The sequence below is a fragment of the Hippopotamus amphibius genome, chromosome 7 (genome assembly GCF_030028045.1).
Source record: "Hippopotamus amphibius kiboko isolate mHipAmp2 chromosome 7, mHipAmp2.hap2, whole genome shotgun sequence".
NCBI lineage: Eukaryota > Metazoa > Chordata > Mammalia > Artiodactyla > Hippopotamidae > Hippopotamus > Hippopotamus amphibius.
Window position 1 is genome coordinate 40884958 of NC_080192.1, and position 25001 is coordinate 40909958.

General features: G+C 40.8%; 1 protein-coding gene across 3 annotated transcripts in view; it reads right to left on the reverse strand.

Moving 5' to 3' along the window:
- Window positions 1–18666, reverse strand: part of NAV3 (neuron navigator 3) — an 826584-nt gene extending 807918 nt beyond the window's left edge. For 2 of the 3 annotated variants that reach the window (XM_057740850.1, XM_057740848.1), the window contains exon 1: window positions 18547–18666. The gene's annotated coding sequence lies outside the window, so the exon portion shown is untranslated. The remainder of the gene's footprint in view (window positions 1–18546) is intronic. The other variant, XM_057740849.1, reaches the window with a different exon arrangement.
- Between the last annotated feature and the right edge of the window lie 6335 nt (window positions 18667–25001).

The following is a 25001-nucleotide window of genomic DNA, read 5'->3' on the forward strand; positions in this document are numbered from 1 at the left end:
CTTTTTCATTTCTAATTCTGTTGATTTGCATCTTCTCCCTTTTTTTCCTGATGAGTCTGGCTAATGGTTTTTCAATTTTGTTTATCTTTTCAAAGAACCAGCTTTTAGTTTCATGGATCTTTGCTACTGTTTCCTTCCTTTTTCATTTATTTCTGATCTGATCTTTATGATTTCTTCCCTTCTGCTCACTTTGGGGTTTCTTTGTTCTTCTTTCTCTAATTGTTTTAGGTGTAAGGTTAGGTTGTTTATTCAATATTTTGCTTGTTTCTTGAGGTAGGACTGTATTGCTATTAACTTCCCTCTTAGAACTGCTTTTGCTGTGTCCCATAGGTTTTGGGTTGTTGTGTTTTCATTGTCATTTGTTTCTAGATATTTTTTTACTTCCTTTGATTTCTTTAGTGATTTCTCAGTTGTTTAATAGTGCATTGTTTAGCCTCCATGTGTTTGTATTTTTTATAGTTTTTTTCCTGTAATTGATATTTAGTATCATGGCGTTGTGGTCTGAGAAGATGCTTGACGTGATTTCAATTTTCTTGAAATTACTGAGGCTTGTTTTGTGACTCAAGATGTGATCTATCCTGGAGAATGTTCTGTGTGCACTTGAGAAGAAAGTGTATTCTGTAGTTTTTGGATGGAATGTCCTATAAACATCAATTAAGTCGAGATGGTCTAATGTGTCATTTAAAGCTTGTGTGTCTTTATTTTCTGTTTGGATGATCTGTCCATTGATGTAAGTGGGGTGTTCAAGTCTCCTACTATTATTGTGTTACTGTCAATTTCCCCTTTGATGGCTGTTAGCATTTGCCTTATGTATTGAGGTGCTCCTATGTTGGGGGCATAGCTACTTACAATCGTTATGTGTTCTTCTTGGATTGATCTCTTGTAGTGTCCTTCCTTGTCTCTTGTAATAGTCTTTATTTTAAAGTCTAATGTGTCTGATATAAGTATTGTTACTCCAGCTTTCTCTTGACGTCCCTTTGCATGGAATATCTTTTTCCATCCCTTTCCTTTCAGTCTATATGTGTCCCTTTGTCTGAAGTGGGTTTCTTGTAGGCAGCATATAGAAGGGTCTTGTTTTTGGATCCATTCAGCCAGTCTCTGTCTTTTGGTTGGAGCATTTAATCCACTTACATTTCAGGTGATTATTGACATGTGTGTTCCAATTACCATTTTCTTAATTGTTTTGGGTTTGTTTTTGTAGGTCTTTTCCTTCTCTTGTGTTTCCTGCTTAGAAAAGTTCCTTTAGCAATTGTTATAAGGCTGGTTTGGTGGTGCTGAATTCTCTTAACTTTTGCTCGTCTGTAAAGCTTTTGATTTCTCTGTCGAATCTGAATGAGATTCTTGCTGGGTAGAATATTCTTGGCTGTAGGTTTTTCTCTCTCAGGACTTTCAGTATATCCTGACATTCCCTTCTGGCTTGCAGAGTTCCTGCAGAAAGATCAGTTGTTATTCTTATGGGTTTTCCTTTACATGTTATTTGCTGCCTTTCTCTTGCTGCTTTTAATATTTTTTCTGTTTAATTTTCATTAGTTTGATTAACATGTGCCTCAGTGTATTTTTCCTTGGGTTTATTCTGTATGGGACTCTCTGTGCTTCTTGGACTTGATTAATTATTTCCTTTCCCATGTTGGGGAAGTTTTCCACTAGAACCTCTTCAAAGATTTTCTCAGACCCTTTCTTTTTTTCTTCTTCTGGGATGCCTGTGATTCAAATGTTGGTGCACTTAATGTTGTCACCAAGGTCTCTGAGACAGTCTTCTATTCTTTTTATTCTTTTTACTCTTTCCTGCTCTGTGGCAGTTATTTCCCCCATTCTATCTTCCAACTCACTTATTCGTTCTTCTGCCTCAATTATTCTGCTGTTTATACCATCTAGAGTATTTTTAATTTTGGTTATTTTGTTGTCCATTACTGTTTCTTTGCTCTTTAGTTCTTCTGAGTCCTTACTGTTTCTTGTATTTTCTTTATTTTGTTATTGAGATTTTGGATCATCTTTACTATCATTACTCTGAATTCATTTTCAGGCAATTTTCCTATTTCCTCTTCATTTATTTGGTCTTGGGGGGTTTTTTCCTACTCCTTTGCCTGCATGGTTTTTCTTAGTTTTCTCATTTTCTCTAACTTATGGGATTTGTTCTCTCCTTTCCCTATGCTGCCTAGTAGTAATTCCTCTTGTTTCTGCCCTCTGCCCCCTGTGGTGGGGTTTGTCCAGTGTCTTGAGGAGGCTTCCTGGTGGTGGTGGGGAGGGGGGTTCTGGTGTCTGTTTTCTGGTGTGTGGCTCTTTGTCTTTTCTCTCTGTTCAGCAGGGCCATGTTAGGTGGTGTGCTTTAGGGTATCTGTGTGCTGATGGGTGGGTCTGTGTTTCTGTCTTGTTTGTAGTTTGGTGTGAGGTATCCAGCACTGGCAGTTGCAGACAGTCGGACGAAGTCGAGTCTTAGACTCTGATACAGGGCTCTGTAAGAGTTCTCTGCAGTTAATCTTCCCTGTGTCTGAGGACTCGCTAGTAGTCTAGCATCCTGGATTCAGTGCTCCCTGCCCATAGCCTCCTTTCTTGACTTCTGATGGAATAGTCCAGACTTCAGAGGTTGCTTGTCCCGGCAATAAAGGGGTTTAAAGAAGACTGTCCAAGCCCCAGACTAATGACAGAGTGTTGAGTCAAACAAATACTAAGTCAAGGAAACACATACATGTATAAGACACACAAATACTGAATCCAATAGAACATAAGGCACTAGAAAGACCTGACAGAAGAACCCCAGTATGCCATCAAAGATAAAACCAACAGAAATTCAAAACCAAAAAAAAACAAAAACAAAAAAAATCACACACACAAACACAAATCCAGGGAGATTTTGAAAGCTAGGATCAGGTATAATAAAGAGCAAGAGTACCACCAGACAGACTGAAGATTCTCAGAATGAAATCAGACAATTATACTTAGAACTAAGATAAAGACCAAACCTAATAATAAAAACCAAAGCAGTGTATCATCTGGAGAATAAAACTAGGAAACAGAGCAAACCTATAATATTGCTTATCAGTATATAAAGATAAAATAAACTAAAAAAGGATAGAAGACAGGGCAACAGAAGAGCATAGTGTGACTGGAAATATGAAAAGAAAAGGAAAAGAGAAAAAAAATAGAAATGTATAAAAGACAGAGAAGGAAAGAGGGTAGAAGAGATAAAGTTAGCACTACAAAAAGCTTAGAAATAGAAATATATAAGAAGTCTAAAAATAAAAATAGAAAAAATAGAATAAAACAACAAAAAAATGTTATAATACATGTAGGTCCCTTAGGACTAAGATCGTAATTAAGAAAAAAAAAATATGACACACACACAAACACATATCCAGGGAAATTTTGAAGGCTAGGATCAAATATAATAAAGAGTGAGAGTACAACCAGACTGAAGATTCCCAAAACAAAATCAGACGATTATAATCAGAACTAAGATAAAGACCAAACCTAATAATAAAAACCAAAGTAGTGTGTCATCTAGAGAATAAAGCAAGGAAACAGAGCCAACCGATAATATTGCTTATAAGTACATTAAGGTAAAAGAAACTAAAAAAAGGATAGGACTCAGGGCAACAGAAGAGCGTAGTGTGACTGGAAATATGAAAAGAAAAAGAAAAAAATAGAAATGTATAAAAGAAAGAGATGAAAAGAAGGTAGGAGATATATAGTCAGCACTACAAAAAACTCAGCTAGACAGAGAAATATATAAAATGGCTAAAAATAAAAATAGCATAAAAGATAGAATTAAAAAAATGTTATAAAACATGTAGATCCCTTAGGATTAAGATCATAATTAATAAAATTAAATTTAAAAAAAACTAGAACTGACTCCAGAATGGACCAGATCAATAGAATTAATAATATTTCTGTTTCCTTGGGGTCTCAGCTGTAAGCGTCCTTCTACCTGCCTTGGGCTTTTTGTATTACTCTGCGACTAGCAGAACTTCCTTTATTGTTTGTCTGTAAACAGCAGTGTGTTGGGAGAGAGAGCGTACAATAGTGGCTCCTTTCCCTAGGGGTGAGTGAACAGTGGCACCCTGCCTGGGTCTCAGCGGCTCGGGCGGTGCCTGTTGCAGAGGGACACCAGCAGCTCAGGCCGAGAGAGTGACTACAACTGCAGCTCCTTACCCTGCTATGACTCCGCCAGGGCACCCTGCCTGGGTCATGGTGGCTCAGTTGGCCATGGCAGTGCCTGTTGCAGAGGGACACCAGTGGCTCAGGTGTAAACAGAATGTCTCCAGAGCTGGGCCACTCTACGGACTTTTGGCTCTTGGCTGCAAGCACTCTAAGCCAGCTCCGCCCGGGGGGCCTTTGTTATTCCTGAGTGCATTAGCCAGGCCCAAAGGGGTCCTTCATTTGTCCATTGCAGGCACCGAGAGAGAGGCTACACCCGTGGCTCCTCCCCCCTCTTGTCAGTCAGCAGTATCGAGATGCCGCCATGGCTGCCCAGCTTTCCACGGTAGGCATTCTCCGCTGCAGATTTCTTCCCTCCTGTCCTCTCAGTCCATCTCCCCATTGCCAACAATGTTTCTCACCCTGAACCAGTTCTCTGGTTCCCACATTTCAGCTCCCAGACCCGCTTTTCAGCTGTGAACCGATGTCTCAGTCTGGACACGCTGAGCCATGGTGTGGACCCTCTGTGTGTTTCTCACTCTCTCCCATCTGCCACAGCTCAGCTGCTTCACCCTCTTTGAACAGTCCCAAATGTCTCCCTTCTGACCCAGGGAAATTCCCCGTTGGAGAAGGGGTTTCCCCGTCAGATAAGGGATGTTTCCCCGAATTTGGCAATCTCCCCTGTTTCAGACCGCCCCTGCCCCAGGGTGTGGGATCCGTCCCTTTCCTTTCTTCTCCTCCTCTTTCTCCTTTTTTTCTTTTTTTCTCCCCTCTGTCCTACCCAGTTATGTCGGGATCTTTGCAGTCCTTTCTGGTGTCCGAGGTCATTTGCTGGTGTTCGGCTGGTTCTCTGTGGGAATTATTGTGTCTTTTGGTGTACTCCTGATGCATCTGTGAAGAGGGATGCATTCCACATCCTTCTACTTCACCGCCATCTTTTTTCCAGGCCCCGAGATGGTTCTTAATGATGCATGTCCTCCAGTAACCAACCTCGGGCAACTAACTCTCTCCCTGTGCCTCTGTTGTCCCATCTTTTTGTTTTCTTTTCCTTTGTATTTAGTGTAGTTTCACTGGCTCACAGAGTGCCCATGCAGAGGCCCCGCACCCCGCACCTCAGACCAGCATTCCTGATGCAAAATATGCAATTGACTTTTAAGGATCCTTTCAACTCCAACACTGCCAAGTTCTTGCTGGACATCGAGTCTTTATTCTTAATAAAATCAAAATGCATAACCTAGTCTTTATTCTTAATGAAATCTATATGCACAGTAAATGTACACTTCATTATTGTATACTTAAAGCATACTATTATAAGGAGATAAAGTATGTTATACTTTCAAGTATATTATTACACTTTTAATAATATTATACTTACAATAAGTAATAATAAGTATATTATTAGACTTATAGTAGCTGGGTTCTTTACCAACAACAGCCCACCCAATTCTCACATCAATTCTGCAACAGGTGCTATTATCATGCCCACTTTGCCAATAAGGAAATTAAGATGTGGAGAAGCTACACAGTTTGTCCACACTCACAAAGCCTATAAGAAATGTTAGCATATCATGACGTTTCAGCTCTTCCCTGACACATGGTATTGCTTCTGCACTGAACAACTGTATATTAAGATGTTATCATCCTGATACCTGCTTTCAAAGGGAATTATACATATGGCTTCCCTGTTTAACATTCTTCAATGATCACTGATACATGCAAAATAAAGTACTAACTCCTTGATCTAGAATTTATACACTTTCTGAGCTGCCTACCCTTCCAGCTTCATTACGATGCACCTGTCCCTGACACATATTTTTGCTCGTGGGGACTGACTGTTCCCTAACTTTTTATGTTCCCTTATGTCTTCGTACACGTGCAGAGTCACATCCCTAAATGTCCTCCTCCATTGTTTCCATCTGGCAGGTTCCCACTCATCTTTCATGACTCACTTCAAGCATCATCTCTCTGGGCATTTGTCCCCGAGGCCCAGACAGCAGGCAGAATGGTCACCCCCACTTCTGCTTTCCCAGGCCCCCTCTTCCTACATCTAGTACAGCTATGAAAGTTTCATACTAAAACTGTTGGTCAGTCTCTCACCAGCAGTGACCTCCTTAATAGCAACTGTATTCTCTGTCATCCTTTCAGCAGTACACATATTTCAAAAAATAAGCAAAGGAAAGAATGTATAAGTGGCATTATTGGAGACGAACAACAAACATCGCCTACGTACAAGCTCTGGAATTCTAGGACTTTGTGGCTGGCAAGACTGAACTAGGAAGATGTGATTTACAGAGAGTCATTTCCATGTCTTAAAAGGAGTTCTTTCAAAGATACTCAGCATGGAAATCTCATTGTACAGAAACTATACTTGTTAGCATAGGTCCAAAGAGGAAACAGCAGGACGCTTGTAAGACCCTACGAATAGCTCAGCATGGCTGGAATAGGAGGAGAAGATGGCCAGATGCCAGAGGAGGCAGGGCCAAATCCCAGAGGCCCATATGCCATGGAAAAGAATTTTGCTAGAATAATTTACTACCCTTTATGACTCAAACGCCACTTCCTACATCAAGCACTCTGTATTTTCCTCATCTGGAAGAAGTCTTCCCCTCCTTTACCTGCTCCTCTTCATGAACACTTGTACTTGTCTACAGAACTTGCCACCTTTTCCTTTGCACAAGTCGTAGCTTACCTGCTGGACAAAAACTCATTAAGGGCAGAGTCTATATCCTTTTTCCCGCCATTTACTGCCAGAACATAGCCCAGAGCCCAATATATTGTGCTGTGAAGGATAAGGCATTCTCTACGTTCTGAAACTACTTTCGAATATATACATTTCAACTAAAATTCAGTAGAGTCTATAAGTATTAAAACAAATTTATGATTATGTATCATAGCAATTACAGGATAGATTTCAAGTAACAAAATTTCTCTCCAGAATTCTCAATATGCTAGATCTTCATTTGCACACAAAACTTTGCATAACTAGCCATCTTCTTATTGATTACCTAGACATGAGGTCTCAGCACAGTCTCCTGTCTAGAGTAAGTTGTAAAGTCGTATTTGATTCACAATCACTTCTGTCAAAAGCTTAGAAAAGATTTCATACGCATCATACTGAAAATGTTGGCAAAGAAAAGTACTGTGTTAGAGGTAGGGGCAATGTGGTTGTGGAGACAAAGAGGAGACTTACATCTTTAGTGAGTAAAAAAAGTGTAGATTCACACGTTTGGGTCATAAGTCACAGCTCAAAACCTACCAATTTTCTAGAAGAAGGAAAAACAATAACACAACCACACACAAAACTTGGGCCAAGCAAAGTAAGACTCAGTCTCCCAGCACGTGGGCATCAAAGGAATCAATAGGAAATCTGATGTTCCTGAAGACTCAGCTACGGGTCAAGGATACAGGTAAGGTGCCTGCTCAAAGTCAGCATTTGAATTGGAATCAGGGCTAGTATCATCATGCTGAAACATTTCACTGAAAGCATAACATTCAAATGTGATCACTCCTTATGTAGACTTTGCCCTGGATTCTGCCAATGAGAAGAAGCAGAACACGGATATTTCTTCATCACTTAAAAAATTTAATGTAATTAAATGGTTGACAATGAGGTACATGGATGAGCCGAACGGTATCCAGCCTTTCTGTGGTGAGACATTCATTCCAGATGCTACCTTTCTTGGAGCCACACACACTATAGAGACTTGGGATACAGGGAAAGGATTTCTGGCAGCCAGGAAAAGGAGGCAATCCTGCTGCTACATTCACAAAATCATCCTGCGTTATTTCCTCCCCTCCAACCCCGCTACAAGGAAGGAGGGACAGGAGGCAGCTGCTCGATAATAAATACCAGCAACAAGGACCAATGAACATTTGCACAGTATCTTAGAGTTTCAGTCCCTCCACATATATTACCTTAACCTGAATCATGGTGAACCGAGTCCACAGTCAGCCAAGCTGGCCAGAGCCATTACCAACCAGTGTACGGTGCATAAAAGCAATGGACATGCATACAAAGAAATCAGCAAAGGCTCAAGTATTAGGATGGTAACAACTAAAAGGTTTTCTTCTAAAGAACTCTTCCTCCCCGGATTAATTCAAACACCATAAGGTCATCCAGTTAAAACATCAAGATTTTCGATTCCTTCTACAGGCCCACAATCCCTAAGTGCAATTCATAATCCAAAAAGCTCTGAAAATCCAAAGGTTTCTCATAACTGGACGTGAAGTAAAAGGTTACAGTCTTTATCTCACTGTATTAGTTTCCTATCACTGCTGCAATAAGTTACCATGAATGCAGTGGCTTAAAACACAAATTTACCATCTTAACATTTCTGGAGTTCAGAGGTCCGACGGGGGTCTCACTGAGCTAAAATCAGAATGTCAGCAGGATGAGGCTCTAAGTGACAATCTGTTTCCTTGCCTTTTCCAGCTCCTAGAGACCACCTACATTTCTTCGCACATGGCCCCCTTCTTCCATTTGCAAAGGCAGCAAGGTAGCATATCTCTCTGTTTCCATCACCACATCTCCTCCTCCCACCACAGCTGGGAAAGGTTCAAGGAACCTCCCCAGACAATCCTGGATCATGCCCTCAACTTGAAGTCTTTAAATCTCAATCACAAATATAAAGTCCCCTTTGCCATGAAAGGTTACATATTCACAGGTTCTGGGGATTGGAATGTGGACATTTTAGGATGAGGGCATTATTCTGTCTACTACTCCCACTTATTCTGAATATTCCTGGATTTTTCTTACAGAAATAGTCACATGTTTGACCAAGAGAAGCTGCCCTAGGCCACACTGGGATTGTTACATAATACATACACACACACACACACACACACACACACACAGACTCTCTCTCTATTGTCTTTCTAAAATATGAAAAAGTCCAAATTCTGAAGTATCCCTTATCCCTAGGGTTTCAGATAAAGGACTGTGACCTGTACCATGATTTATCTGTCCTGTTGGATTTCTCTCTCCTCATCAGGGCCTCCTCTGTCCACCCCTTTCAAAAAAGGAATTGCTCTTCTAATAGGTATACAAGAACAATGACTGGATTTTAATTATTAGTGAGCAGGGTCGCCATGCTTTAAAGAGCACAAAACCACGGTCTAGTCCCTCTCTCTTTCTACTTCCTAGTTTTATACAGCTGATAAGTTGAAATTAGGACTCCTCTTGGGACGTGACCATTTCTTTCTCTTCTTGACTTCCTTCCCAAACTATGGCTAGACCAGAGCATATCAAGACTAAAAATATATATATATATTTGGAGTCAAGCCTACAGTATGTGCTCCAAACCACCTTTTTCCAAAGAGCCCTGCATGAATGGTAGCTGGCACCAGCTCAAGCTATTAATAAAGTGGTATTCTGATCACCATTTGGCTGCTATTGCCTGCATTTATTTTCCCTGGGGTCCCTGCCCAGGGACAGAGGTAACTGGCAGAACATATTCAGGCATGTCTGGGACTCTCATATGCTACTATCTAAACCCCACCTCAATTCTTAAAATATACAATTAGCAAGCACAAATATCAGGAAATTTATTTAAATGTTTATAAGATACATTTCCATTCTGGCAGGGAAATATATATTTCCAAAGCATGATACAGATGTTTGCTCTATAGGGAATATGCTGAACAGACATTACTAGCTAGTTAGCTAAAAAGGAAAGAGCTATAGGTAATGGCATAATTTCTAATGCAACTTCCTGTGACATTATTGAGAGTTTATCTGCTGCAGGCAGAAAAGCCTTTGCGGTTATTGAGGCCATATATAGGAGACCTTCAAAAGAGCATTAGCATTCATTAACAGTGTAGAACTCAGGGTAACTCTCAATTATGGAAACATAATTTAACTGGATCTTGTGTTGAGTGCAGCCTAACCATAATAAATTGTAAAGTCTAGCTATAAATAAGCAGCTAAACACTCTAAAAAGTAAAATAAAAAAATTTTTAATTAAGCACATTCCAACTTTCTCTAGGGCAAGGACCTTGTCTTATTCATTTCTGTACCCATTACCCTGATCACAGGAAAGAAGGTAATTAATACATTATCTACAAACTTTTTGTTAAAAATCATGTTTACTTCATGGGATAAACTAAAGCCATGCCAAATGTGCAAAGCACATAAAACAAGCACACGAGATGAGACACATTATCCAACAAAAACAAAAGCCTACTTAGCAGAAGACATCTACAAAAACACTCCCAGACTCTATACACATTTGCCATATAGCCTTTTCACTGGCAACTAGGAGTAGCTTAATTTCCACATATTTCACAAGGAACAGAAAACACAGGCATGTTGCTTATCCTCAGTTCTAAAGGTAGATCTTATTATACACTGTGCTCAAACATAAAAATATCACAACTAGTGACTTCATTATCTTTCTCCTAAAGCTTGTGATGCAACTCATTTGTGATGTCCTAAAAACTAATTTCTGAATGTCTACTTATTGGTTTTCCTAAGTCCTCCCAGGTGATGCTTGTTCAAATAGCAAATATACATGGCAAGGACCAAAAAAAAAAAAAAAAAAATCAATTTCAATTCCCAGAGAGCAGGATATTTGGTACAGGTCAGTGAACACCATCACTGTTTTATACCAAGATAACCTTGGATCTGAAAAAATTCTCAGGGGCAAGAGAATCCTATTAGTAATCCTACCTAACAAATTAAATAGCAAAAGTACTAAAACCTATGCTCCAAAGCATAAGACTAATGGCTCATTTATGAAAATAATCTAATATTCACACCAATCTAAAGCCTCAAAAACCTTACTTCTTAGTGTTCTCCAAGTGCCTGGTACCTACTTAATATCTATTAAAGATTCGGTCACCCTTTAAATTTTCAGGGGATGATAATTTACGTAGATTAAATTAAACAGATCCATGAAGTAAAAAGTGAGGTTATTGTCTTTTTCTTTTGGTTTTCTAATTCATACCATTTTTCATGTACCAAAATTTTGTATTTATATAGAATATATCCTACCTATGATAATATCCAATTTTTAGATTCCTTTAAACTTGTAACATAACAATGAGAAAAACAGACTGTGGCATACAATCCAGAACCATGCTTAAGGAGGGAAGCCTAACAATATACACAAAAGACCAGAAGTGCAGACTCATGAAGAATGGCTACATTAGGTAACATTACCAGGGCCTCATTTGGGGCATATTTTAGTTTGGGCACTTTAATCTTACCTAGTTCATAAAATAACAGAAGAAAAGCTTCTATGGCAATAAAAGCCAAAATTTTAAAGGCCCTTCTGTGTGTTTGGGGGTGGTGGGAGATCTTTGGGGGATAACCTCAAAGTAAACTATGATACTAGCTCAAAGTTTACCCGCACATGGGCTAAAGCACATCCCAGTCCTCAACCTCCAGCCCCTACTTTCTTTCAAAATTCCAAAACAGCTGAATTTGTAAACAGATACATTGCCAAATGAAAGTGCTGAGATTAAGTTCCAGGTTAGTAACCAATGAAAGAAGAGACATCATGCCTTCTGCCCTCATTAAAGATTCATTCTGAGGAGTTAAAAGTTTAAAAGAAAGCTAGGATGCCAGCCAGACATTCACTGTGGTAAATGCAGATTTAAACTGCATTCTGTCAGCTAGAATTCTATTAACTGGCACTTCTACCTACCCAAAGAACAATGATAACTAGTTATTGATATTTATAACAACCCTGAAGCAGTTCAAGGTTTTCATAGTGCTGCTGTATAACGAATTACTCCAAAATTTAGCAGTTTCAAAAATTTAATAACTCATGCAGTTCCTATGGGTTACAAATTCAGAAGCAGCTTAGCTAGTTTGTTCTGGCTTGTGGTCTCTCAAGAGGATACAGTCACTATGTTACCAAGGACTGTAGTCAACTTTAGCAGGACTAAAGGACCCTCTTCCAAGGTGGCTCCATCATTTGGCTGGTAAACTGGTGCTGGCCTCACTTCCTTGCCACAGGAATCTCCATGGACTGCTTGAGTGTCCTCACTACATGGCAGCTGGCTTCTCCCAGAGGGAGTCATCCAAGAGAGCAAGGCAAAAGTGGCAATGTCTTTTACGACGTAGCCTCACAAGTCATACACCATCCCATCCACCATATTTCACTGATCACATAGAATCACCTTTTAAAATGTGGGAGAGTAATTCATAAGAGAATGAATAGCAAAAGCCAAGGATCACTGGGGACCATCTTGGAAGCTGGCTTTTACAATCTTGAAATAAGCCTCCAAATAAAAGATAATGCTCCATATAGCTTTAGAACTATTTATTATAGCCCAATTTCTTGAAAATTATTCCTTTTTGGTTTTTTTTGGCTGCACCATGCAGTTTGTGGGATCTTAGTTCCCCCTCCAGAGATTGAACGCAGGCCCTCAACAGTGAGGGCATGGAGTCCTAAACACTAGTCACCAAGGAATTCCATCTTAAATATGATAATATGGTATCAATCCTACTGGATGACATCTTTGAGAGAAACATTTTAATAAATGTCTGCTGAACCAAACTAATCCCAGAGTTTAACCCTGACATTGCACTTGCTCAGTTTCAACACACTTCTCGCATATCATTTTGTGTATATTATTTTGTTGACTTGCCACTAAATGCTCAGTGTTATAATTTAACTCTATCACTTTAGTATCAGTATATCTGATAGCAGTATCATTATTATTTAAAAAGCAGATATTTTAGATCCCCAAAAGCAGAGTGAATCAGAATTTCCATGGTTAGAGAATCACAGAATTAAGGAGGGTCTTAAGTTACCTAACTTGCTGCAGTTGAATGATGGGTCCTTGGGAATCCATTATACCATCCTTTCTACTTTTGTTTTTAAATGTTTTTCATTATGGAAAGTTTTGAATAAAGAAGTATACTAATCCAATACATTCATTTTGCATATGAGAACATCCCCTCAATATGTAAAGAAATTAACCTACTCAATGCATCTCTTAATATTGGAACTTGCAAAGAAAAAAAAAAAGCAAGGATGAAACACCACATCTTTAAACAAACAACATTCTCTCATCAATGAGAAAAAGCTTGTAGCTTTAGGATTACATTTGGGTAATAAGAGGCAGTTGTAGCTTGTGAGTAAACAGTACTCTAATACTAAAGCTAGAAGTTTTATGTTTGCCAGTTTTTTAAGCTGATGTATTATACTGCTTACTACTGGAGATAATCCTGATTTTGAGTTTCAATTTTTGAATTTAAAAAATCCATGGCTAATGTTGATACCGCAAATAAACTAAGTTTTTCTGGAAACAAGAAGAATGGATGCCCTCCAAATAAATGTATTCTTATCTCCCAGGCACCTGGTTATTATTTTCAGTTTGAGACTGTAGGGAAAAGCTAAGATGGAAGGTTGGGGCTGGGGGGGGGGGGGGTGGGGAGGGCACAACACTTATATGGACAAATATTATGATGCACGTTCAGACTTGGAAGGAAAAATCTACAGAAAAACAACTGAACTTCTGATACGGCTGCTGTTGTTGAAATGGAACAGTAATAATAATAGTAGTGAATATGCAATGAATATTTGCTACATGTCAGGAGCAGTCCTAAATGTTACGTTCTCTTCCATTTAGTCTTTACAAAAATCCTTCTCAACAACTGTTTCACAGATGAGGAAACTAAGACTCAATTAATAAAATTACCAAAAATAACCTACATGGTAAGTGCCAGAGGTGGGATTCAAACTCAAGCAGTCTACTCCAGAAGCTCCATCTTTAAGTGTTGTGCAATACTACCTTAAAATGGATCAATACAATCAGGCAGCCATGGTGTCTGATCCCATCTTAATAAGGCAGTGATAAGATGGAGTTCAATAACATGAATATCTCTTTTGATTGGGAAAAAAACACCTAGGGATATGACTTTGTGGTTATATTTGTAATTGCAACATGAGCCTGTAAAAGGAATCATTTCTTCCTCAATGCTATGCCTACAAACCTACCAAAAGCCACCAAGTAAGGCTGCAGACTTCGATGATGTTCCCCCACAGAAAAAAATGAAAGCTGGATAGTTACACACATAAACAGAGTGCATATAAATATTTACAAGCAAGATAAAAAAAAATACAAATCTTCTTGACTATACCTGAACTGTTCTAGATCACTTCTTGTCAAAAAAGCTGACTTTCCAGTCTATTCTCTGGAAAAATTTAGCCCTATGTCACCAGTAGTGTTTCCAAACCTTGAAATCTCTAGGACCCTATTATCTCAAGTACTTACCCAAACAAGCACAACCAGTAATCATTCCAACTGCGACAGCTTTTATGAAAATGTTGCATAGATTAACGAAAAGAGGAGCACTGTACAAACACTCTATAATCTAATGACACGAACAAGCAGCTTTTAAATCCTTACAGGGACCAAGCTAATTTTAAAGCAACTTTATAATGTTTAGAGAAAATAAGACAATAGTAAACAGATATAATTCTAAATACTTGGAGCTTTAAAAAAAAAAAAAAAACCACTGAGTTACATAACCAACTTAAGTGATGCATTGAATTCAGAATCTATGCTACTGCAATGCTTGTCCTGAGACTTCATCTGGGACAGAGAAGGATGATGACCTGTGGAAACATCACCATCAGAGGCTCATATCAGATATTACTGTTGACAGTCGGACTTGGGAAGAAAAATGAAGTCTGAGAAGAAAGATAGCTCTGGGGATTTTTCCTACCCTGAGGCCCACTTAACCTCACAGAAAATTACTTTTTGTTAGAAAATAGGGGAGGGGGAGGAAGTGATATTACATGGTTAAAAAAAAAAGGAAATTTATTTTTCACTTGCATTCATGTAAGTAAAAGGGTGATACCTGCTGAGGTTATTCAGTTCTGCATATTATGTTACACGACTAGTCGTTGGGCATCAACTACCCACATCCATAAAATAGAGAGTAATGTATTTGCCTTTTCCTGAATGGAAGGAAATACTCAGCATCATTACTCATACGTCAATGGTATAAGGAAAGGTTTCCTTTCTGTATTCAGAAGTCTTGTCTGTTGCCTCTGAACGTGTGTGTGTTGTGTATTTTAGTATCCACCACTGTACACCTGTACACACGTAAAACCTGTGTGTATGTATGTCACAATCACATATATTTGAGAATGCAAAAACAGGAAAAAGATTACTATGCCCATTTTCTTCTGAAGAAAACAAAGCCAAGTGACATCTGTGAACATGGAGGCCACCACAAGAATCACCTTGTGATGCAGTGAGAAGGAAGAATATCACCCTGGCCTCATGGCTCCTATTTCCAAACACACCTCCCTGACTCCCAACATTTTAAAGCTGACACACCCTCTCCTATTTGGTGCTATTCTCACTCTAATTATCCCAGCTACACACAAAGTCAGATGCACATACACACTTCTTTATAAATTCAGTTTTTTTAAAAAAAAGCACCTTATGTGTTTTCTGAGAATTTTATAACATTCAAGTGAATGAGGAGCTCAGGGGGACTGCAAAGCTGGCAATTGCTACTCTGACTACAGTACAAAAGTTAATGCCAGTCCACACAAAAGAGGCAGCACGCTTCTCCTATCAAGTCCCTGAATGATCACAAAGTGCGGATCCGGGTCTACACTTCAGCTTGCACCCAGGACAACCATTTCCTGTTGCCATGGGTTACAAGGATGAGTCACTTGGAGCCCTCCAGACAACTTGAGAGGTCTTATCTTATACCAGCGTCAGAATTAACAAAATATATTCTTGGTAATTAGCAGTGCTCAGCAATACAGTTTATTAAAATAACAGATCAAAAACATCTGTTACTCTCTCTGCATGAAAATGGGGATCTGAGGTAAGTAAACTTGAGGGATTTTCTCCCTATTATAAAACAGCTTATCATTCCCAAGCTTTCATTCAATGATCCACACATAGATGCAATCACAAGGAGGAGAAAACAGTTTCAGAATCAACGTACTATAAATAAGAGAATAATTTGTCTTGTCACTAATAAACCTTTTAACCTCAAATTACACAAGGCTTAATCAGAACAGGCTTTATGTTAAATCCTTCATAAACACACACAAAAAGGAGCAGTCACACCAAAACATTAAATGTCCAGGAGGGCATGACATCTCTTAAACCAAGAACAAGATAAATGAACATTTTATTGCATCTACAGTTAATCGTACATTCAAGTTCCACACAGCCTGCCAGGAGTATCCTGTAAACGAGTCTGGAGCAACACACCTGACCAAGGAACGCCAAAAATTAGGAGTCACGTGCAAACAATAATGTAGGACCATTACTACTAGCAACATTCACTAGAAGAAAACATTGTAGGAAAAACATGCTTTTCGATGTCACTGACAAGGGGTTTTAAATATTCATTTGAACTACATAAATATGACCTCAGGTCCGAAAAGTATTAGGTGTAGAATTAAGAAGAGGAAAATACATTTAAAAATCTACAGCTTTTTAACTAGCTAAAAACAAAGACAGTATGGGGAGGCAAGGCAATATTTATCTTTTCTTGGTTTGGGTATAGTTTCCATTATATCAGTAGTTTCTCCTCTTCCTGATCCATTCTCTGTCCCAAGATCCTTTATTTTATATTAAAAGTTGAATTTAAAAATAAGTATGCAAACAAAGGAAAGGAAGCAAGGGGAGCTCTCTAAAACTGAGATCTTTTTCTATATAAAATATGAACACCACTGAAACAGAGTGGAGGAAAATAATTTATTAGTATTGTTTTCACCCATGAAATATTTTGACCTCAGGAAAACCTGAGAGCATAACTAGATCTTTTAAGAAACAAAAGAAATCCATATAAATCCTATTTCTGGTTAAATATGTCATCTTTCTTTTCCCTTTGTTTTCACATGATACAGACATCTTAAGTTTCAAAGAAAAATAAAGCCAATAGTGAAAAGCACCTCAACATAAACAAAGCCGAAGGGTTCTATACTGCAGGGGCTCTGTTTCCAAATAACTTTTAACTTACACCTGCCTAGTATAGTTATACACATGCTAGGAACCAAAAGCAAAAGTCTGGTCTTACTGTATTTTCATGTCTTCAGTACTAAAGTCTGAATCTAGTTATGTATTTTACACTAGAGTTGCTATGCCTTTCCTATTCTTTGACAGGTCTCAATGCCCTGGTCCCCCACCCAGCCTGGACTTTGGGAAGCAAGCCTCTGAACCTTAGTTATGAGCTATCTACTCTTTCCAGTAACCAAGAAGTGCAAAACTGAATGACGTTTAAAGAGGAGATAATTGAGGTAATAGAAGTTGCATGTTCCTCATCAACTGGGAGAAAAGAAAACAAACACACCTGTCTCCCAATTCCCCTAAAATTAAATAACAAAGAGGGGAGTCTACAATAATTTAAGAGGCAAGTTTCTCCTGAATAAAACTCGATTTTTTTTAAAGATAGATTTCTTTATACCCGTGGCTTATGTGGATTTAAAACATAAGCAGCCCTTACAATACATGTCATACTGGGAGTACAGAAGCGAGCTGCAGAACTCTGATTCTGACATACAGACGCCCAGCTTAGAATGCATGTCTGCAGAATCAAGGGAGATCAATAGACTCAGGAAACAAATATGTTGATGGATGAGGACGAGTCCGAAAACGACCAGGTTGAGGTGGCCACGCTGCAGGTTTCTCTGCTCTTCGCGTGTTGACAGAACCAAAGGTTACAAACGATTCCCCTTTCTTTAAAGAGAGAAAGGAGAAAAGGAAACGAGGGGAGGGGAAAAAAAAAGAGGTAAGGAAGGCAACAGAATGGAGCCAGTGATAAGGAAAGGAAGAAAGAAATGAGAAAGGGGAAAAATAAAGAGAGAAACCCGGAGAGGGGCGGGGGAGTAGGAAGGAAAGCTATGATGTATGGACGCTCGCCAGCCACCCAACCGAGCGCTCCATCACCCCCAAGCCTGCGTCCCTCGCTCGCTCGTCTGGAGACGTGGGGCTCCCCGGTTCCGCCGCCCTGGTGCTGTCAGCCCTCCCCGCGACCCCAACCCGGCGCAGCCGGCGCCGAGATGCCCAAAGTAGCCCCCCGGAGCCCAGCCGGCCGAGCCCGCCACTCCCTGGACCGCGCTCGCCACCCACCCCCGCCCCGACTTCTCCCCGCGCCCCCATCGCCAGTCTCAGGGAAAAAGCCGACGAGAGCGCAGAGATGGGAGAATCAAAAAGAGGAGAGGAGGGGGCAACTCCCCCCCCCCCAAAAAAAATCATATATATTATTTAAGAAAAAATACACATAGAATTTCTTTTTTCCTTAAATAATGTGCTCATGGGTCCTGGGGGAGCAGCACGGGAGGCGACCCGCGGCAGGCACCTGGGAAGGAACCCGCTGTGGCAAATACCCCGGGCTGCGTTGGGCTGGGCGATTTTCCACAAAAGGAAGTTTGGAAGGAGCGCAGCGGTCTGTCAGGGAAGAGAACGAAATCCCAGCGTTACCTGACTGAGGTCAAGCCGGCGGGCCGCGGAAATCCTCAGGTTTGCGATACTGAGCCACTTGATCAGGTTACTATGGAAATCGTTTTAAGGAGGAGGGGAGGAAAAAAAAAAAAAAAAGCCACCAGCCAGGCACATCCTCGTTCACCCCCCGAAGGAAACTGCCGGGGCCGCCAAGCGCGGGCGCGGGACCGGGCGCGGCGCCTCTCCCGGCCCGGCTTGCTCTTTCTTCCCTCCTCGGCCGGGCCGCGCCTCTCCGCCCCGCGCCGCCGCCGCCGCCGCCGCCGCCGCCGCCGAGCAGCCCGCGGGCCGAGCGAGCCCTCCGTGGCGCGCCGCCGGGAGCGAGAGCGCGAGCTCGCTCGCAGCCGCCTGCCGGCCTCGGCGGCGGGCGGCGCTGTTTCCCAGCCGCGCAGCTGGAATTTAAAGAGACAGGCGCGTCGCGGGGTCGGGGCCCTGGCCCGCCGCAGGAGCTCGCCGGACGCCCGCCGTCTCCGCCCCCCCCCCCCCCACCCCGGCCGAGTGGCCCGAGCAGGCCCGGCGAGAAAAGTTTCCTGGGGGGCTGGCGGGAGGAGCGCTGAAGCCAGCCTCGGCCTCCTCTCCCGAATGCAGAACACAGGCTGCAAGGGATTTTTTTTCCCCTCCCTTGGAGACTAGGGGGGAAATGATTTGTATGCTCAACAAGTCATGCACCTATTTTCAGCCGCGCTCGTTTCCGTCCTTGTGCGGCGACTTTTTTCATTGAAAGCACGGAGAGACAAATGGGGGTTCACTTCTCGTTTTATGTCAGACTCCAAGCAGAGACCTATGGGTTTGGAGGGAAGGTGGTGGCGGGAAGATATAGCTGTCAAATGTCTTGGAAAAATCTTTTTTTTTTTCTTTCTCTTCTTCTCTCAGCCAGCGAAGCACCTTCTTTTCCCTTCCCTCCCAGCCCTGGAGAACAGGCTTGAAGGTAGAATCCAACCTCTAGAACAGCATCATCTGACAAATTACCTTCCCGCTGCCACCTTTTCTCTACAGCGATGAATGCAAGCCTGCTTCTCTTGCCGAAAATACGCAAGAATCTAGCAGAAAGAAGCATCTGGTCTGGCTGGCCCTTTTCAATCCCTAGCGGAAAACCAGTTTTCAGTGGGCAGTTCTCTCACTGCTATTTCAAATAAGGCTCAGATTCGTGCTGTTCCCAACATACAACCCAGACAGAATGTGTTTATAAATTTACATGGTTTAATGCCACCACGGATGTATTTAGAGTACCAGGCAAATTATGATCCAAATTATTTTGCTATTCTAACCATCACCTTTCACTGCGTTATATACTAAACAGCCATTGTGGTACCAGGTCAGCCCAGATTTTCCCTAGGGGGTAAAGAATAAGGAGACTCTCCCTGTGGTCTTGTCCACAGAGTCACTCTTGCAGAGTAGCAGATGCTCCATAAATGGGGATGGCACTCCATTGGGTTGGTAGAATGTATTCTCACAAGGAATGAATCTACTATGTCTACATTATCAACACCTTGTGGGCAGCAGCCATGTGTATTTCTCTATCTTTTTGTATTTTTATGAGCCCAGCAAGGATGCTACATTCTAACTCAAGTGTCAAACTTCTTACCTGTCTCTCCCTATGGAATTACCTCCAGTACCTGCCCTTGTTCCATGCATCCATCTTGCTCGTCTTTTACCCTTCTTTCGGAGTAAGCCTTCAAAAAATAATAGTCTTATGTAAATCCTCTCAAAGTTCCCTCTCCTTCAGAAAAATAGACAAATTTCTTCTTATGGTACAGAACAGGGTTTCTAAAACTTTATCATGCATCAGAATCACCTGTAGGACCTATTAAAGATTTCTAGGCCCCATATTCCTGTTCCACTTTTCCGCTTTAATGGGTCTAGGGTGGGACAAAAGAATTTGTAGTCCTAACAAGACCCCAGCTGATGTTGATCTTGTGGACCTGGGACCCCCCCCCCACCGCCTTTGAGAATCTTCTTTTATGATTTAGACCCTGCCTACAACCTGCTTCATCCCTCACACCCACCCCACAATTGCCAAGCAAGTCAAACTTACTGATACCATGCTTTCTCAAACAGCACCCACTCACCCCACCTGTGCTATGCTAGTCTCTGCCAGAGATTCCCGCCCCCCCCCCCGCCCCCACTCTTCCCCACATCCCCCACCACCATATCTGGTAACTCTTGCTCAACCTCCAAAACTAAACTCCTCCAGGATGCCTCCCCAAACAGTCCAGGGTCCCACATCTGAGTTTAGCCCCCCTCCTTGTGCTACCATTGTACCCACTTTCACACCTAAGGTATAACAATTGTATGTTTATCTGTCTGCTTCCTCACTAGACTGGGTGTGCTAAGGGTAGGGACTATAGCTTATTTATCCCTGTACTCCCCCGTGCCTAACACACTGGATGAGATACTGCAGCTCAATAAATGTGCAGGAGGGTGGGGAGAGAGAGGGAGAGGAAGAGGGACATTTTTGGTTGCTGATGTTGTAATGATGATCAAAGACAAAGGACAGAGTAACATAGGGAAAGTTGTAATAATATTAGAAAGGACACAGGAAAAAAAGGAATTAATATTTCTGAACTTCTAGCATGTATGGGTAACTGGGTTAAATGTTTTGCATGTCTGCTATTATAAACAATGTTCGTGTCTCCCCAAAATTCATATGTTGAAACCTAATCCCCAGTGTGACGGTATTTGAAGGTGAGATCTTTGGGGAGGGGATTAGGTCATGAGGGTAGAGCCCTCCTAAGGGAAACTTAGTGCCCTTGTAAAGGAGATTCCAGGGAGTTCCTAGCTCCCTCCTCCACATGAGGACACAGCTAGGACGCTTGCTCCTGGCCAGACACCAACTCTACTGGCTTCTTGATCTTGGACTTGCCAGACTCCAGAACTGTGAGAAATAAATGTCTGTCATTTAAGCCACCTAGTCTTGGGTATTCTTGTTAGAGCAGCCGAAAGACTGCTCTAAGACAATGTTACCTCATCTATTCCTCCAAGCAACCCTGCAAGATCAATATTACCTGAAATCTAAGGCGAGGAAAACTTAAGTCGCTTGCTCAATCTCACACAGCTGTTGGTGGCTGTTGTGGAGCGAAGGGAGGGAGGTTATGCTTTACTGCAAGTGCCACAAAGACAGTTTTCCACAGGTGTAAATGTGTTTCATGTATATCTTGTTAATGTTCATGAGTTTTTGTTACTTTGATGAATATCACTTGACCCCTCACTCCCCTTCCCGCCTCACAGGCTAGGGCAGGGACCTCGAAGGCTTTATTGACGCTTTCCTGACTCAATGGTCCATTGAGGTGAGGGGCTTCTCTGGCTGCCAAGTGTCATTTCTGTGTGGTCTTGCTCAACCTATGTATGGTATCCTTAGTGTTGTATAAATATGTAACCAACCAACCGAACCAGACAGGTAAACATCCATTATAGTGACAGGGACACAGTTTTTAACTTGTCTGTCTTTTCACAATACTACATTTTACTATAATGGAGGTAAACATTAACTGGCAAGAAAATATGTGAATAAATTAAAAACATGGTAGATAAAATTATTTGTGCTCCCTTTTGGATATTTGTCCAAACATATACTTACATAGTCCAAACATACACACATACATAGAAAAGAGTTTGTTTGAAAGTAGATTTTATGGACATTTGGGATAAGGCTTCAATGAAAAATTCAGCTAATTTGTTATAAATAAACCAACTCTCATAGCTCATAAAATCAGTTCAGTGTAAACCTGGGAACTATACAATGACATAGAATAAATTAGTACTTCTCTATAGGAGTGTTCATTTTCCTGGACTGTTGTGTCCTTTACATAGGATTATACTAAAATCGTGACATCCTCACAGCTAGAAGGTATCTTTAGAGCAGTGGTTTTTACCTTTGCCACGTAGTAGAATCTCTTGGGGGAGCATTCAAATACCTGAATGCCCGGGTTGCATCTCAAAGCAACTGTATCAGAACATCTAGGATTGGCATCCAGGCATCAGGGTTTTTAAAGCCTGCCAAGTGATTCTAATGGACAGCCAGGATTGAGGACCACTTCTTCTGAGATGATCTGCAGTGGAATTCAAACAAGGCTCTTCCTTAGAATCACCTGGCAAATTTAAAAGACTACCATGCCCAGGCCCACCTATAGAGATTCTGATTTGGTTTAGGTGGATCACAGTCCTTTCTACATCTAAAAGCAACCCTGGAGGATTCTAATGTTGAGCCAGGTTTGAGAAGTATGGTCTTAGACCAATAGTTCTCAAATCAGGGTCCTCCGAACAGCACCATGAGCATCACCTGTGAACTTGTTAGAAATGCAGACTCTCACTTCCATCCCAGATCTACTGAATCAGAAATGCTCGTGGTGGGGTCCAGGACTCTGTATTTCCGCAAGTCTTCCTGATTATTCTGCTGTGTTTGGGAACCACTGCCTTACAACATGGTATTAATGGCATCATTCTGCTTTAGATTTAAGAACTTGGAGTTATCTTCAGCAAACATCTATTGAATCCCTACCATGGTGGTTCTAATAGGTTTCCAGGTAATAGTGATGCTGCAGGATCAGGGATCACAGTTTGAGAACCACTGTCCTATTCTGTGCCAGGCTCCATAATTAAGTATTAATAATCTTGAGATTTGTTTTCAAAAGGAACCCATCCCCAAATAAAACCAAGGTGTTGTGGCTCCATCAAGTTTATTAAAAGAAAACTCTTGTATCTAATTCCCTAAGTAAAAAAGTATGGAAAGATTGTGTAATATGTATATTTTTTACCTACTTTGACTTACCAGCTCAGAAAAAACTTTTGCATTCAGCACTAAAAGCTGTAGGCACCATAGTTATAGATGTGATTATAAAAAGTTCTTTTACTATACTAGATTGCAGAAAAACCCCAGGAAAAAGAAAGATAATCCCTCTCTCCTCAAACCAAAGCACCAGATCCAGGGCACAAGAAAACTGCTGATGAAAATTTTGCCCTCTCTGGCTACACGAGTGAGCCTATTTGCCTTCCCAAAGAGGCTACTCTTCTTCCTGTAATTGCTTTAAGAAGAAGGAAAAACCTGTTCGTTCTTAAAAAGCAAAAACCATTCTTAGTGCCTTGGTGTAAATGTAGCTATAAACTCTGTCCATCCTAATCCACAGACGTTAAAAGAACCCCTGGTTCCCACAGCCTGGGCTTCTTTCCAGGGAAAAGCATAGAAGTGCAGATCACTGAAAGCAAGCACTGTGTCACTAATCTTTGCCTCCAGTCAGGCAGCCAAGGAAAACCCCCAAGCAGAGCACTCAAAAGAAGACACCCCAGACCATGAAATCTCCTTTCATCCTTTTAGCTGCTTGAATTGATTTCAGGCTACTAACCTGGATCCTTGAGGGAGGATCTTTCGGGGTTAAGCCATTTTTTTTTAATAGTGTGAGACCCTGCCTCTACTTGGCAATTGCTTTTGAAAAATTCTGAAATAGACTGCCGAACTGCATTTTCTTTCTGAGACTACTTTAGGATCAATGGCATTTCTCTGCTTTAACAGATGAGAGCTCCAGGGAGAAGATCCTAAAAGAGCTCCAAGTTGCCAGCAGAAACATCAGGTGCTGAATTGCTGACAAGAGAAAAGGCTTTCTAAGAGTAATCTACCAGCCTGTGTTTGCCTTTGCCTTTTCAAATGGCCACAATGTTAATTACTACATCAGTCACTGAACTTACTCTCCAAAGGTCTTAAAGTTTGAATGAAGTCTCCTTCTACCAAGGCTGGAGGAAATAATAGTCACCGTCACACAGCAAAATGTCACCTAGATTTCTTTTTTTAGGAATATACACTTAAATAAGCAATGTAGCTCCAAGAAATGTAATTAAGTTGCTTAGGTGAACAGAGAACAGCAGTAAGTGGCCTTTAAAAATATCAATTGGAAGGGGGAAAATGTAAAGGGAACAAAAAGTAGATGAAGATGATGAAAAGAAAGGGCATGTAAGAATAATTGGGAAGGGAGTTGCTGTGAGTGCTAAGATGGCCTTCATTTGGAGACTGTCAGTTACAGAGAGACAGCTGGGATTGTTTCACTATGGAGCTGATCTCTTTGGAAAAAAAATAATAAAAAGCTAAATTTTCAAATCAGCGGACTCTTAAAAATAGATTATTACCTGAATTTGAAAGTAGCAATGAGGTCACATAAGAGAATATCCCTGTTCTTCGGAGATTTCAGCGGAATTTACATTGCAACAGCTATGAAAATAATAATAATAAATGTTTATATAAGAATAAGAGTGTTTCTTATTCTTATATAATATGAATATGGTAATTTAGGAGGCTGGGATTAACATATATATATAAAATAGATAACCAACTACTATATATAAAATAGATAACCAAAAAAGGACCTACTGTATAGCACTGGGAACTGTGTTCAATATTTTGTAAGAGCCTATAATGGGAAAGAATCTGAAAAGGAATATATATACATATA